A 15,071-nucleotide genomic window follows, 5' to 3' on the forward strand; every position below is an offset into this window, starting at 1 on the left:
GAGGTTGAGAGTCTTGTTAGGAAGAAGAAGGATGCGTATATAAAGTTGAGGAAAAAGGGCACAGGCATAGCTCTGGAGGGATACAAGATGGCCAGGAAGGATCTGAAGAAAGGGATTAGGAGAGCTAAGAGAGGGCATGAAAAATGCTTGGCGGGTAGGATAAAAGAAAACCCCAAGGCCTTTTACGCGTATGTCAGAAATATGAGGATGACTAGGGGGACCATAGGTCCGGTCAAGGACAATAGCGGGAGACTGTGTGTTGAGCCGGAAGAGATAAGTGAGGTTTTGAATGAGTACTTCTCTTCGGTATTTACGAATGAGAAGGGGTGTATTACTGAAGAGGACGGTGGGAAGCAGACTGGTAAGCTCGAGGAAGTGCTCGTTAGGAGGGAAGATGTGTTGGGGTTTTTGAATAACTTGAAGATAGACAAGTCTCCCGGGCCTGACGGGGTATATCCAAGGATGTTATGGGAAGCAAGGGATGAAATTGCAGAGCCGCTGGCAATGATCTTTTCATCTTCTCTGCTGACGGGGGTGGTACCAGGTGATTGGAGGGTGGCAAATGTTGTGCCCCTGTTCAAGAAAGGGAATAGGAACAACCCTGGGAATTACAGGCCAGTTAGTCTTACTTCGGTGGTAGGCAAGTTGATGGAAAAGGTGCTGAGGGATAGGATTTCTGAGCATCTGGAAAGACACTGCTTGATTCGGGACAGTCAGCACGGTTTTGTGAGGGGTAGGTCTTGCCTCACAAGCCTGATTGAATTCTTTGAGCAGGTGACCAAGCAAGTGGATGAGGGTAAACCAGTGGATGTGGTGTACATGGATTTTAGTAAGGCATTTGATAAGGTCCCCCATGGTAGACTTATGGAGAAAGTCAGGAGGCATGGGATAGTGGGGAATGTGGCCAGTTGGATTAAGAATTGGCTAACTGATAGAAGGCAGAGAGTGGTCTTAGATGGTAAATACTCAGCCTGGAGCCCAGTTACCAGTGGCGTGCCGCAGGGATCAGTTCTGGGTCCTCTCCTGTTTGTGATTTTTATTAACGACTTGGATGAGGAAGTCGAAGGGTGGGTCAGTAAATTTGCAGATGATACAAACAACATGAAAAAAGGAAAGAAGGTACCAGCCCTTCGCTTTGCAAGCTGGAACGTCAGAACTATGTGTCCTGGCCTGTCGGAAGACCTTACACAAATCAACGATTCTCGGAAGACCGCCATCATTAACAACGAGCTCAGTAGACTCAATGTGGACATTGCAGCACTTCAGGAGACTCGCCTCCCCGCGAGTGGCTCTCTAGCAGAGCAAGACTACACCTTCTTCTGGCAGGGCAGGGATCCTGAAGAACCAAGACAGCATGGAGTGGGCTTCGCCATCAGAAACTCCTTGCTCAGCATGATAGAGCCTCCCTCAAATGGCTCGGAACGCATACTGTCCATCCGACTGCTCACCACCTCTGGTCCAGTACACCTACTCAGCATCTATGCTCCAACACTCTGTTCCGCACCTGAAGCTAAAGACCAGTTCTATGAACAACTCCATAACATCATTAGCAGCATCCCCAACACCGAACACCTATTCCTGCTGGGGGACTTTAATGCCAGGGTTGGGGCCGACCATGACTCATGGCCCTCCTGCCTTGGGCGCTATGGCGTTGGAAGGATGAATGAGAACGGGCAGAGACTGCTTGAGTTGTGTACCTATCATAACCTCTGCATCACCAACTCGTTCTTTCACACTAAACCCTGTCACCAGGTTTCATGGAGGCACCCAAGATCACGTCGTTGGCACCAGCTAGACCTCATTGTCACAAGGCGAGCCGCCTTAAACAGTGTTCAAATCACACGCAGCTTCCACAGTGCGGACTGCGACACCGACCACTCCCTGGTGTGCAGCAAGGTTAGACTCAGACCAAAGAAGTTGCATCATTCCAAGCAGAAGGGCCACCCGCGCATCAACACGAGCAGAATTTCTCACCCACAGCTGTTACAAAAATTTCTAAATTCACTTGTAACAGCCCTTCAAAACACTCCCACAGGGGATGCTGAGACCAAGTGGGCCCACATCAGAGACGCCATCTATGAGTCAGCTTTGACCACCTACGGCAAAAGTGCGAAGAGAAATGCAGACTGGTTTCAATCTCATAATGAAGAGCTGGAACCTGTCATAGCCGCTAAGCGCATTGCACTTTTGAACTACAAGAAAGCCCCCAGCGATTTAACATCCGCAGCACTTAAAGCAGCCAGAAGTACTGCACAAAGAACAGCTAGGCGTTGCGCAAACGACTACTGGCAACACCTATGCAGTCATATTCAGCTGGCCTCAGACACCGGAAACATCAGAGGAATGTATGATGGCATGAAGAGAGCTCTTGGGCCAACCATCAAGAAGATCTCCCCCCTCAAATCTAAATCGGGGGACATAATCACTGACCAACGCAAACAGATGGACCGCTGGGTTGAGCACTACCTAGAACTGTACTCCAGGGAGAATGCTGTCAGTGAGACTGCCCTCAATGCAGCCCAGCCTCTACCAGTCATGGATGAGCTGGACATACAGCCAACCAAATCGGAACTCAGTGATGCCATTGATTCCCTAGCCAGCGGAAAAGCCCCTGGGAAGGACAGCATTACCCCTGAAATAATCAAGAGTGCCAAGCCTGCTATACTCTCAGCACTACATGAACTGCTATGCCTGTGCTGGGACGAGGGAGCAGTACCCCAGGACATGCGCGATGCCAACATCATCACCCTCTATAAAAACAAAGGTGACCGCGGTGACTGCAACAACTACCGTGGAATCTCCCTGCTCAGCATAGTGGGGAAAGTCTTTGCTCGAGTCGCTCTGAACAGGCTCCAGAAGCTGGCCGAGCGCGTCTACCCTGAGGCACAGTGTGGCTTTCGTGCAGAGAGATCGACTATTGACATGCTGTTCTCCCTTCGTCAGATACAGGAGAAATGCCGTGAACAACAGATGCCCCTCTACATTGCTTTCATTGATCTCACCAAAGCCTTTGACCTCGTCAGCAGACGTGGTCTCTTCAGACTACTAGAAAAGATCGGATGTCCACCAAAGCTACTAAGTATCATCACCTCATTCCATGACAATATGAAAGGCACAATTCAACATGGTGGCTCCTCATCAGAGCCCTTTCCTATCCTGAGTGGTGTGAAACAGGGCTGTGTTCTCGCACCCACACTTTTTGGGATTTTCTTCTCCCTGCTGCTTTCACATGCGTTCAAATCCTCTGAAGAAGGAATTTTCCTCCACACAAGATCAGGGGGCAGGTTGTTCAACCTTGCCCGTCTAAGAGCGAAGTCCAAAGTACGGAAAGTCCTCATCAGAGAACTCCTCTTTGCTGACGATGCTGCTTTAACATCTCACACTGAAGAATGCCTGCAGAGTCTCATCGACAGGTTTGCGGCTGCCTGCAATGAATTTGGCCTAACCATCAGCCTCAAGAAAACGAACATCATGGGGCAGGATGTCAGAAATGCTCCATCCATCAATATTGGCGACCACGCTCTGGAAGTGGTTCAAGAGTTCACCTACCTAGGCTCAACTATCACCAGTAACCTGTCTCTAGATGCAGAAATCAACAAGCGCATGGGTAAGGCTTCCACTGCTATGTTCAGACTGGCCAAGAGAGTGTGGGAAAATGGCGCACTGACACGGAACACAAAAGTCCGAGTGTATCAGGCCTGTGTCCTCAGTACCTTGCTCTACGGCAGCGAGGCCTGGACAACGTATGCCAGCCAAGAGCGACGTCTCAATTCATTCCATCTTCGCTGCCTTCGGAGAATACTTGGCATCAGGTGGCAGGACTATATCTCCAACACAGAAGTCCTTGAAGCGGCCAACACCCCCAGCTTATACACACTACTGAGTCAGCGGCGTTTGAGATGGCTTGGCCATGTGAGCCGCATGGAAGATGGCAGGATCCCCAAAGACACATTGTACAGCGAGCTCGCCACTGGTATCAGACCCACCGGCCGTCCATGTCTCCGTTATAAAGACGTCTGCAAACGCGACATGAAATCGTGTGACATTGATCACAAGTCGTGGGAGTCAGTTGCCAGCATTCGCCAGAGCTGGCGGGCAGCCATAAAGACAGGGCTAAATTGTGGCGAGTCGAAGAGACTTAGTAGTTGGCAGGAAAAAAGACAGAGGCGCAAGGGGAGAGCCAACTGTGCAACAGCCCCAACAAACAAATTTCTCTGCAGCACCTGTGGAAGAGCCTGTCACTCCAGAATTGGCCTTTATAGCCACTCCAGGCGCTGCTTCACAAACCACTGACCACCTCCAGGCGCGTATCCATTGTCTCTCGAGATAAGGAGGCCCAAAAGAAAGAAAGACAAAGGTTGGTGGAGTTGTGGATACCGAGGAGGGCTATTGTCGTCTGCAAAGGGACTTGGATAGGTTGCAGTGCTGGGCTGAAAAGTGGCAGATGGAGTTTAACCCTGAAAAGTGTGAGGTCGTCCATTTTGGAAGGACAAACATGAATGCAAAATACTGGGTTAACGGTAGGGTTCTTGGGCATGTGGAGGAGCAGAGAGACCTTGGGGTCTATGTGCATAGATCATTGAAAGTTGCAACTCAAGTGGATAGGGCTGTGAAGAAGGCATATGGGGTGTTAGCGTTCATTAGCAGAGGGATTGAATTTAAGAGCCGTGAGGTGATGATGCAGCTGTACAGGACCTTGGTAAGGCCTCATTTGGAGTACTGTGTGCAGTTCTGGTCGCCTCATTTTAGGAAGGATGTGGAAGCCTTGGAGAGGGTGCAGAGGAGATTTACCAGGATGTTGCCTGGAATGGAGAATAAGTCTTACGAGGAAAGGCTGAACATTCTAGGCCTCTTCTCATTAGAAAGGAGAAGGATGAGGGGTGACATGATAGAGGTTTATAAGATGATCAGGGGAATAGATAGGGTAGACAGTCAGAAACTTTTTCCCCGGGTGGAGCAAAGCGTTACAAGGGGTCATAAATTTAAGGTGAAGGGTGGGAGATATAAGGGGGATGTCAGGGGAAGGTTCTTTACCCAGAGAGTGGTCGAGGCATGGAATGCCTTGCCCGGGGAAGTTGTTGAGTCAGAAACTTTAGGGACTTTCAAAAGGCTTTTGGATAGGTATATGGATAAAGGAGAATGATGGGGTATAGATTAAATTGTCCTTGACAGAGGACAAAGGATCGGCACAACATTGTGGGCCGAAGGGCCTGTTCTGTGCTGTATGTTCTATGTTCTATGTTCTATGTTCTATCCCTTTATACCATTGGTTAACAAAATCCATCAATTTTCAGATTTAAAATTAACAATTGATCTAATGTCAATTGCTATATGCAGAAGTGAGTTCTAAACTTCTATCACCCTTTGCATGAAGAAATGTCTCTTAACTTTAATCTTAGTTGATTAGAATCCAGGACCAGCATGTTCCTGTGAGGAAGAAGGATACGTTTGGCAAGTTTCGGGAACCTTGGATAACGCGGGATATTGTGAGCCTCGTCAAAAAGTAAAAGGAAGCATTCGTAAGGGCTGGAAGGCTAGGAACAGACGAATCCCTTGAGGAATATAAAGACAGTTGGAAGGAGCTTAAGCAAGGAGTCAGGAGAGCTAAAAGGGGTTATGAGAAGTCATTGGCAAACAGGATTAAGGAAAATCCCAAGGCTTTTTATACGTATATAAAGAGCAAGAGGGTAACCAAGGAAAGGGTTGGCCCGCTCAAGGACAGAGAAGGGAATCTATGTGTGGAGCCAGAGGAAATAGGCGAGGTGCTAAATGAGTACTTTGCATCAGTATTCACCAAGGAGAAGGACTTGGTGGATGATGAGCCTAGGGAAGGGAGTGTAGATAGTCTCAGTCATCTCATTATCAAAAAGGAGGAGGTGTTGGGTGTCTTGCAAAGCATTAAGGTAGATAAGTCCCCAGGGCCTGATGGAATCTACCCCAGAATACTGAGGGAAGCAAGGGAAGAAATTGCTGGGGCCTTGACAGAAACCTTTGCATCCTCATTTGCTACAGGTGAGTTCCCAGAGGACTGGAGAATAGACAATGTTGATCCTTTGTTTAAGAAGGGTAGCAAAGATAATCCAGGAAATTATAGGCCGGTGAACCTTACGCCAGTGGTAGGGAAATTATTAGAGAGGATTCTTCGAGACAGGATTTAATCCCATTTGGATACAAATGGACTTATTACCGAGAGGCAGCATGTTTTTGTGAAGAGGAAGTCGTGTCTCACTAATTTGATTGAGTTTTTTGAGGAAGTGACGAAGATGATTGATGAAGGAAGGGCAGTGGATGTTATCTATATGGACTTCAGTAAAGCCTTTGACAAGGTCCCTCATGGCAGACTGATACAAAAGGTGAAGTCACATGGGATCAGAGGGGAGCTGGCAAGATGGATACAGAACTGGCTCGGTCATAGAAGACAGAGGGTAGCAGTGGAAGGGTGCTTTTCTGAATGGAGGGATGTGACTAGTGGTGTTCCGCAGGGATCAGTGCTGGGACCTTTGCTCTTTGTAGTATATATAAATGATTTGGAGGATAATGTAGCTGGTCTGATTAGTAAGTTTGCGGACGACACAAAGGTTGGTGGAGTTGCAGACAGTGATGAGGATTGTCAGAGGATACAGCAGGATATAGATCGGTTGGAGACTTGGGCGGAGAAATGGCAGATTGAGTTTAATCTGGACAAATGTGAGGTAATGCATTTTGGAAGATCTAATGCAGGTGGGAAGTATACAGTAAATGGCAGAACCCTTAGGAGTATTGACAGGCAGAGAGAACTGGGCGTACAGGTCCACAGGTCACTGAAAGTGGCAACGCAGGTGGATAAGGTAGTCAAGAAGGCATACGGCATGCTTGCCTTCATCGGTCGGGGCATAGAGTATAAAAATAGGCAAGTCATGCTGCAGCTGTACAGAACTTTAGTTAGGCCACACTTAGAATATTGCGTGCAATTCTGGTCGCCACACTAGCAGAAGGACGTGGAGGCTTTGGAGAGGGTACAGAAGAGGTTTACCAGGATGTTGCCTGGTCTGGAGGGCATTAGCTATGAGGAGAGGTTGGATAAACTCGGATTGTTTTCACTGGAACGACGGAGGTGGAGGGGCGACCTGATAGAGGTTTACAAAGTTATAAGCGGCATGGACAGAGTGGATAGTCAGAAGCTTTTTCCCAGGGTGGAAGAGTCAGTTACTATGGGACATAGGCTTAAGGTGAGAGGGGCAACGTTTAGAGGGGATGTGCGAGGCAAGTTCTTTACACAGAGGGTGGTGAGTGCCTGGAACTTGTTGCCGGGAGAGGTGGTGGAAGCAGGTACAATAGAGACGTTTAAGAGGCATCTTGACAAATACATGAATAGGATGGGAATAGAGGGATACGGACCCCGGAAGTGCAGAAGGTTTTAGTTTAGGCAGGCATCAAGATTGGCGCAGGCTTGGAGGGCCGAATGGCCTGTTCCTTTGCTGTTTTGTTCTTTGTTCTTTACTCCCGAAAGATCTGGCTCTAATTTTTAGGCTACGCCTCCTCATCTGAGATGCCCCAAACAGCAGAAATAATTTCAATTACCCTATCAGTTCCCCTTAATATCTTGAAAACTTCAGTCAGATCACCCCTTAACCTTCTAAATTCTAGAAATGCAACCCTATTTTGTGTAATCTTTCCTTGTAATTTAACCCTTAGAGTTCAGGTATCATTCTGGTGAATCTAAGCTACACACCCTCCAAGGCCAATAAATCCTTCCTAAGGTGTGGTGCCCAGGACTCATAGAGTCATACAGCACAGAAACAGGCCCTTCGGCACATCGTGTCTATGCCAATTATCAAGCACCTAACTATTCTCGTTCCATTTTCCAGCATTTGGCCAGTGTATCTGTCACTGCATCTGCCATGTGTATCTGCTATGGTATACGCCCAGCGTATCTGCGCTGTGTATCTGTTACTGCTTTTGTCTTATGTATCCGCCGTAGGAACAGACTGAACAAGTACTCCTGGTGTGGTCTATCTCGGGTTTCGTCACCGTATCTGCCCTGTATCTTTGTCACTGTGTTTACCTTGTGTATCAGTTATAGTAACTATCCTGTGCATCTGTCACTCTATCTACCCTGCATATCATAAAATCATCGAATAGTACATGACAGAAACAGGCCATTTATTCCATCAAGTCTATGTTGGCTCTTTTGAACTGCAATCCAATTAATTTCAACTCCCCTGCCTTTTCCCGATATTCCTGCAATTATTTCTTCTTCAAATATTTATCTAATTCCCTTTTGAAAGCTACTGTTGAATCTGTATCCACTGGCCATCACGTAGCGCATTCCAAATCCTCACCACTCAGTGCATAAAATTTTTTTTTCCTCCTGCCGCCTATGGTTCTTTTGCCAATCACCTTAAATCTGTGCCCTCTGGTTATAACAGCATAACAGTTAGGGGCAGGAGTAGACCATACTGATCCTCAAGCCTGCTTCACCATTCAATACGATCATGGCTGAATTCTGCCTCAAATCCATTTTTCCGCCCACTGTCATATCCCTTGATTCTCTGAAAGACCAAAAATCTGTCTAGCGCAACCTTAAATATATTCAACAATGGAGCATCCACAACCCATTGGGGTAGAGAATTCCAAAGATTCACAATCCTCTGAGTGAAGAGGTTTCTCCTCATCTCTGTCCTAAATGATCGGCTCCTTATCCTGAGACTGTGCCCCCGTGTTCTAGATTCCCCGACCAGTGGGAACAATCTCTGTGTCGACCCTATCCAGACCCTTCAGAATCTTGTATGTTTCAATTAGATCACCTCTCATTCTTCTAAGCTCCAGAGAGTATGGACCCAATTTACTCAACCTCTCATCATTGGAACCAATCCAATGAACCTTTGATGTACTGCCTCCAATGCAAGTGTATCCTTCCTTAAATATGGAGACCAGAAATGCACACAGAGAGCTGAATTTAGTGAATACATTGCAGGTCCCAGCAGCGGACCCGGAATTGGTTGCCATCGCCACTGGTCACGTGTAACCGGCCCACCTCGATCACATGGTGGGTGGCCAATTATAATGGAGGAGTGGGACCCAGCCAATTATGCAACGGAGGCAGTTGGTGAGCTGCCAATGGTGTCGTCATTGGAGGTGATGCAGGTGCTGACGCCATATTTAAACTGCTGCTTCACTGACTGACTTTCCTGTACGTTGTCTTTGATGAAGCTTTGCCTTCGCTGCTGCTGTGCCGATGACCCCCTGCCTGGAGTCCTCGTTCTGCTGACCCCCCTGCCTGGGTTCCCTGTGCTGCTGACCCCCCACCTGCCTGGAGTCCCTATGATGCTGACCCCCCCCCTGCCTGGAGTCCCTCTGATGCTGACCCCCCCCCCTGCCTGGAGTCCCTCTGATGCTGACCCCCCCTGCCTGAAATCCCTCTGATGCTGACCCCTCTGCCTGGAGTCTCTCTGATGCTGACCCCCCTGCCTGTAGTCTCTCTGATGCTGACCCCCTTGCCTGTAGTCTCTCTGATGCTGACCCCCCTGCCTGGAGTCTCTCTGATGCTGACCCCCTGCCTGGAGTCTCTCTGATGCTGACCCCTCTGCCTGGAGTCTCTCTGATGCTGACCCCCTTGCCTGGAGTCTCTCTGATGCTGACCCCCCTGCCTATAGTCTCTCTGATGCTGACCCCCCTGCCTGGAGTCTCTCTGATGCTGACCCCCCTGCCTGGAGTCTCTCTGATGCTGACCCCCTTGCCTGGAGTCTCTCTGATGCTGACCCCCCTGCCTATAGTCTCTCTGATGCTGACCCCCCTGCCTGGAGTCTCTCTGATGCTGACCCCCCTGCCTGGAGTCTCTCTGATGCTGACCCCCCTGCCTGGAGTCTCTCTGATGCTGACCCCCCTGCCTGGAATCTCTCTGATGCTGACCCCCCTGCCTGGAGTCTCTCTGATGCTGACCCCTCTGCCTGGAGTCTCTCTGATGCTGACCCCTCTGCCTGGAGTCTCTCTGATGCTGACCCCTCTGCCTGGAGTCCGTCTGATGCTGATCCCCTGCCTGGAGTCCGTCTGATGCTGATCCCCTGCCTGGAGTCCGTCCTACTTCGTTCTGCCAGGTTGAGTGCTCCATACTTCTCTTTGGTACTTGCTTGTGTCTATGTGGGGAGGCAAAGCGACATTTGCCCAAAAGCAATGAGCAATGGGTGGTTAGGCATCACGTCCCCTGAGGGCCAATGTGGGGAGGAGCCATGTAGGAAACCCCAGCAGGGGCTGAGGGGCTGCCACTAGCAGAAATCTTCTCTTACTCATCCTGCAAAGTCTTAGTATGTCCCTCTTTCCACTTGCAGGACAAATGGGCCCATAACGCCAGGGAGGCCTCGCAGACTGGCGGAGGAATAGCCGATATACGGCCTCTTTCCATGGCAGAGGAGGGGGCACTGGAACTAACAGGGGCCCAGGGCAGCTGCTCAGTAGTGGATGATGAGACTGGAGTCTCCGCACAAGAGAGTGAGAATTGACTTCATTCGACATACAGATCACTTCTGGAGACCCACATCATGCATGGTTGGCATGAAGAGATCTGCACAACCTAACCCACACATGTTTGTGTTCTTTGCAGGTCAGCATCTTCAGGAGACTCCAACAGAAGGGAGACATAATTCCACCTCAGAGGAAGCACCGTCACATGACCCTTCTGCACCATCCTCCAGCACAGATACCTTTACCTCAGTGGGTTTCCGCTCAGTTGCACTATCAGGGTCACGAGCTGGTGAGGGCACTGCACACGCGCCCGACCAGCTGACGGAGTCTGTGACAGCTGAGGCCTCTGACTGTTGGAAGACAGTGAGTGGCCAGGCCCATGCTGAAATTATAGGCCGGTGAGCCTTACGTCAGTGGTAGGGAAACTATTAGAGAGGATTCTTCGGGACGGGATTTACTCCCATTTGGAAACAAACAAACTTATTAGCGAGAGGCAGCATGGTTTTAGTTTAGTTTAGAGATACAGCACTGAAACAGGCCCTTCGGCCCACCGAGTCTGTGCCGACCATCAACCACCCATTTATACTAATCCGATACTAACTCCATATCCCTACCACATCCCCACCTGTCCCTATATTTCCCTACCACCTACCTATACTAGGGGCAATTGCTAATGGCCAATTTACCTATCAACCTGCAAGTCTTTGGCATGTGGGAGGAAACCGGAGAACCCGGAGGAAACCCACGCAGACACAGGGAGAACTTGCAAACTCCACACAGGCAGGACCCAGAATTGAACCCGGGTCGCTGAAGCTGTGAGGCTGCGGTGCTAACCACTGTGCCACTGTGGGTCGTGTCTTCCTAATTTGATTGAGTTTTTTGAGGAAGTGACGAAGATGATTGATGAGGGAAGGGCGGTGGATGTTATCTATATGGACTTCAGTAAAGCCTTTGACAAGGTCCCGCATGGCAGACTGGTGCAAAAGGTGAAGTCACACGGGATCAGAGGTGAGCTGGCAAGATGGATACAGAACTGGCTCGGTCATAGAAGACAGAGGGTATCGGTGGATGGGTGTTTTTCTGAATGGAGGGATGTGACTAGTGGTGTTCCGCAGGGATCAGTGCTGGGACCTTTGCTGTTTGTAGTACATATAAATGATTTGGAGGAAAATGTAGCTGGTCTGATTAATAAGTTTGCGGATGACACAAAGGTTGGTGGAGTTGCGGATAATGATGAGGATTGTCAGAGGATACAGCAGGATATAGATCGGTTGGAGACTTGGGCGGAGAAATGGCAGATGGAGTTTAATCCGGACAAATGTGAGGTAATGCATTTTGGAAGGTCTAATGCAGGTGGGAGGTCTACAGTAAATGGCAGAACTTTTAGGAGTATTGACAGGCAGAGAGATCTGGGCGTACAGGTCCACAGGTCACTGAAAGTGGCAACGCAGGTGGATAAGGTAGTCAAGAAGGCATACGGCATGCTTGCCTTCATCGGTCGGGGCATAGAGTATAAAAATTGGCAAGTCATGTTGCAGCTGTACAGAACCTTAGTTAGGCCACACTTAGAATATTGCGTGCAATTCTGGTCGCCACACTACCAGAAGCACGTGGAGGCTTTGGAGAGGGTACAGAAGAGGTTTACCAGGATGTTGCCTGGTCTGGAGGGCATTAGCTATGAGGAGAGGTTGGAAAAACTCAGATTGTTTTCACTGGAACGACGGAGGTGGAGGGGCGACATGATAGAGGTTCACAAAGTTATGAGCGGCATGGACAGAATGGATCGTCAGAAGCTTTTTCCCAGGGTGGAAGAGTCAGTTACTGGGGGGCATAGGTTTAAGGTGAGAGGGGCAAAGTTTAGAGGGGATGTGCGAGGCAAGTTTTTTACACAGAGCGTGGTGAGTGCCTGGAACTTGCTGCCAGGGGAGGTGGTGGAAGCAGATACGATAGCGACGTTGAAGAGACATCTTGACAAATATATGAATAGGAAAGGAATAGAGGGATATGGGCCCCAGAAGTGCAGAAGGTGTTAGTTTCAGCAGGCATCAAGATCGGCACAGGCTTGGACGGCCGAATGGCCTGTTCCTGTGCTGTACTGTTCTTTGTTCTTTGTAGACACAGCCCTCATTTGAATAGGGTCTCCCGTAAGCCATAGCACATGGTTCCGCTGGGTGCTAGGCATGGAAGACAAATAGAAAGGAAGTGACAGACTGCATGCATTGAGGTGAGTCTTTATTGATTTTACTCTGAGAGGACAAAGTGGTAGCTGGAAACAGGTAAGTATGAGAGTGCCTCCTCGGCCCGTCACTCAATCTGCCAGGCCTCCGTGCCAGGGCTTCAACATCCAGTGCTGCTTGCTCTTCTCCCTCCTCTGCATCCTCCTCATCGGTGGTAGAGTGTCGTTCAATCATGTCCTCCTCTTGTAAGGCCTCCCATCCCCTCCAGTGCTAGGTTGTGCAGAGCACAGCAGACCACCACAATACGCAAGACCCTCACTGGGTCATACTGCAGGGCTGCACTGGATCGATCCAGGCACCGAAATCTCATCTTCTGCAGCCCAATGACCTGCTCAATGGTCACTCAGGTGGAACCATGGCAAGTGTCGTACCTCTCCTCTGCTGCATTGCGAGGGTTCCTCACAGGTGTCACTAGCCACGTCTTCAATGGAAAGCCTGAGAATCCATCCTTGAAGGCAAATGGAGGGGCCTGAAAAGCTGTGGCATTTGGGACTGTCAAAGTATGTAGGCGTCGTGGCTACTCCCCGGGAAGCGGACACACACCTGCAGGAAATGCTTTTGGTGGTCGCAGACCAGTTGAATGTTGATGGAATGGAAGCCCTTCCTGTTGATGGCGACTGGTTGGCTCGTTGGGGCCTTTATGGCGGGCGACATGTGTTCAATCTATCATGCCTTAAACCTGGGGGAATCCAGCACTGGCCCCAAATTCATTGGCCCTCTTGGCCTGACTGTCAGGGTCGATCAGGTAGCGCACGCAGTTGCCAATCCTCTTGAGCAGGGTATTGGTCACCTTGGCCCCACATATATCCCCGGTGGATATGTAAAGATGTGCAAAGTTTAGTGTCACGGTGATCTTCGACACCACTGGCATAGGGTGTCCACCAAATCCCACAGTTTGCAACTCAGCCTGCAGCATGGTGCATAAGTCAGCGAAGGCCTCCCTGGAGAGCCGTGGTCTTAACTGACAATGCCACTCAGACATTTGGAGGTAGCTGATTCAATCCGGTATGCTCTAGGGCGCAAGTAGGCCCTTCTTAGCATGGCTGGCTGCTGCTGCTCTTGTCGTGGAGTTTCATGGGCAGGCACAGTTGTCTCTTGGCCCTCCCTCCATCGGAGGCCCTGTACCAGCCCACAGGGGTTCAAAAAGACAGGGTGTATGAGACCCATGCCAGATGATCAGTGGGCCTTCAGAGCACTGTCAATGTAGAGACAATCCTGCCTTGGCAGCTGTGACTTTGCTACTTCTCCTGGGAGTCTCCCTGATGACCCTCAATGCCCTCCCTTCCTGATAGTCACCCTCTCACCCAAGATTTTGGTCACCCAATACAGTCACCCAAAACTAAGCCTGCTGCCGCCGCCCCTCCCCCCCCCCCCCCGCCAAGTTGCAGTTCACCTGAGACCCTGCTCACCCGATACTCCCACCCAAGACCAAGCCCCCACTTGCAGACCACTTGAGACCCAGCTCATCCATGCAGAGCACATAGCACTAAAGGCCGACAATGGCCTCCGCTCCCACCTCTTCCCCTATGCAGTGTTGGTCATGGCTGCCTACCTGTCATGGCACTGAGGTCTTACCTCAGTGCCACCAGCTTTCAACTGCTGGGGATCCGAAGGCACGTGAGGGCCATGCGTTGTCCACTTAATTTCAAGCCCCCCCCCATTGAATCATGATGAATTATGTGCTAATATATTACAAGTAAGTGTTCTACAATTTAAATTACATTCTCATCACGTCGGGGCAGCAAGGCTGCCTTGGTGCTTTCCTGCCACTGATAAAATCCGGAACCAACATCCCAACGTCTGATTTCCAGGCAGATGCATTCGACGCGATTCTCAGGCCCACCCCCACCCCTCCAATCTCACTTCAAACGGCTGCATTAAATTCAGCCCAGTATTCTAGGTGTGGTCTCACCAAAGCCCTGTACAATTGAACAAAGAACAAAGATAATTACAGCACAGGAACAGGCCCTTCGGCCCTCCAAGCCTGCGCCGATCCAGATCCTCTCTCTAAACATGTCGCCTATTTTCTAAGGTTCTGTATCTCTTTTCTTCCTGCCCATTCATGTATCTGTCTAGATACATCTTAAAAGACTCCATCGTGCCCGCATCTACCACCTCCGCTGGCAATGCGTTCCAGGTGCCCACCACCCTCTGCGTAAAGAACTTTCCACGCATATCCCCCCTAAACTTTTCCCCTTTCACTTTGAACTCGTGTCCTCTCGTAATTGAAACACCCACTCTGGGAAAAAGCCTCTTGCTATCCACCCTGTCTATACCTCTCATGATTTTGTACACCTCAATCAGGTCCCCCCTCAACCTCCGTCTTTCTAATGAAAATAATCCTAATCTGCTCAACCTCTCTTCATAGCTAGCGCCCTCCATACCAGGCAACAT

Source organism: Heterodontus francisci, chromosome 32 (assembly GCF_036365525.1).
Source record: "Heterodontus francisci isolate sHetFra1 chromosome 32, sHetFra1.hap1, whole genome shotgun sequence".
Taxonomy (NCBI): domain Eukaryota; kingdom Metazoa; phylum Chordata; class Chondrichthyes; order Heterodontiformes; family Heterodontidae; genus Heterodontus; species Heterodontus francisci.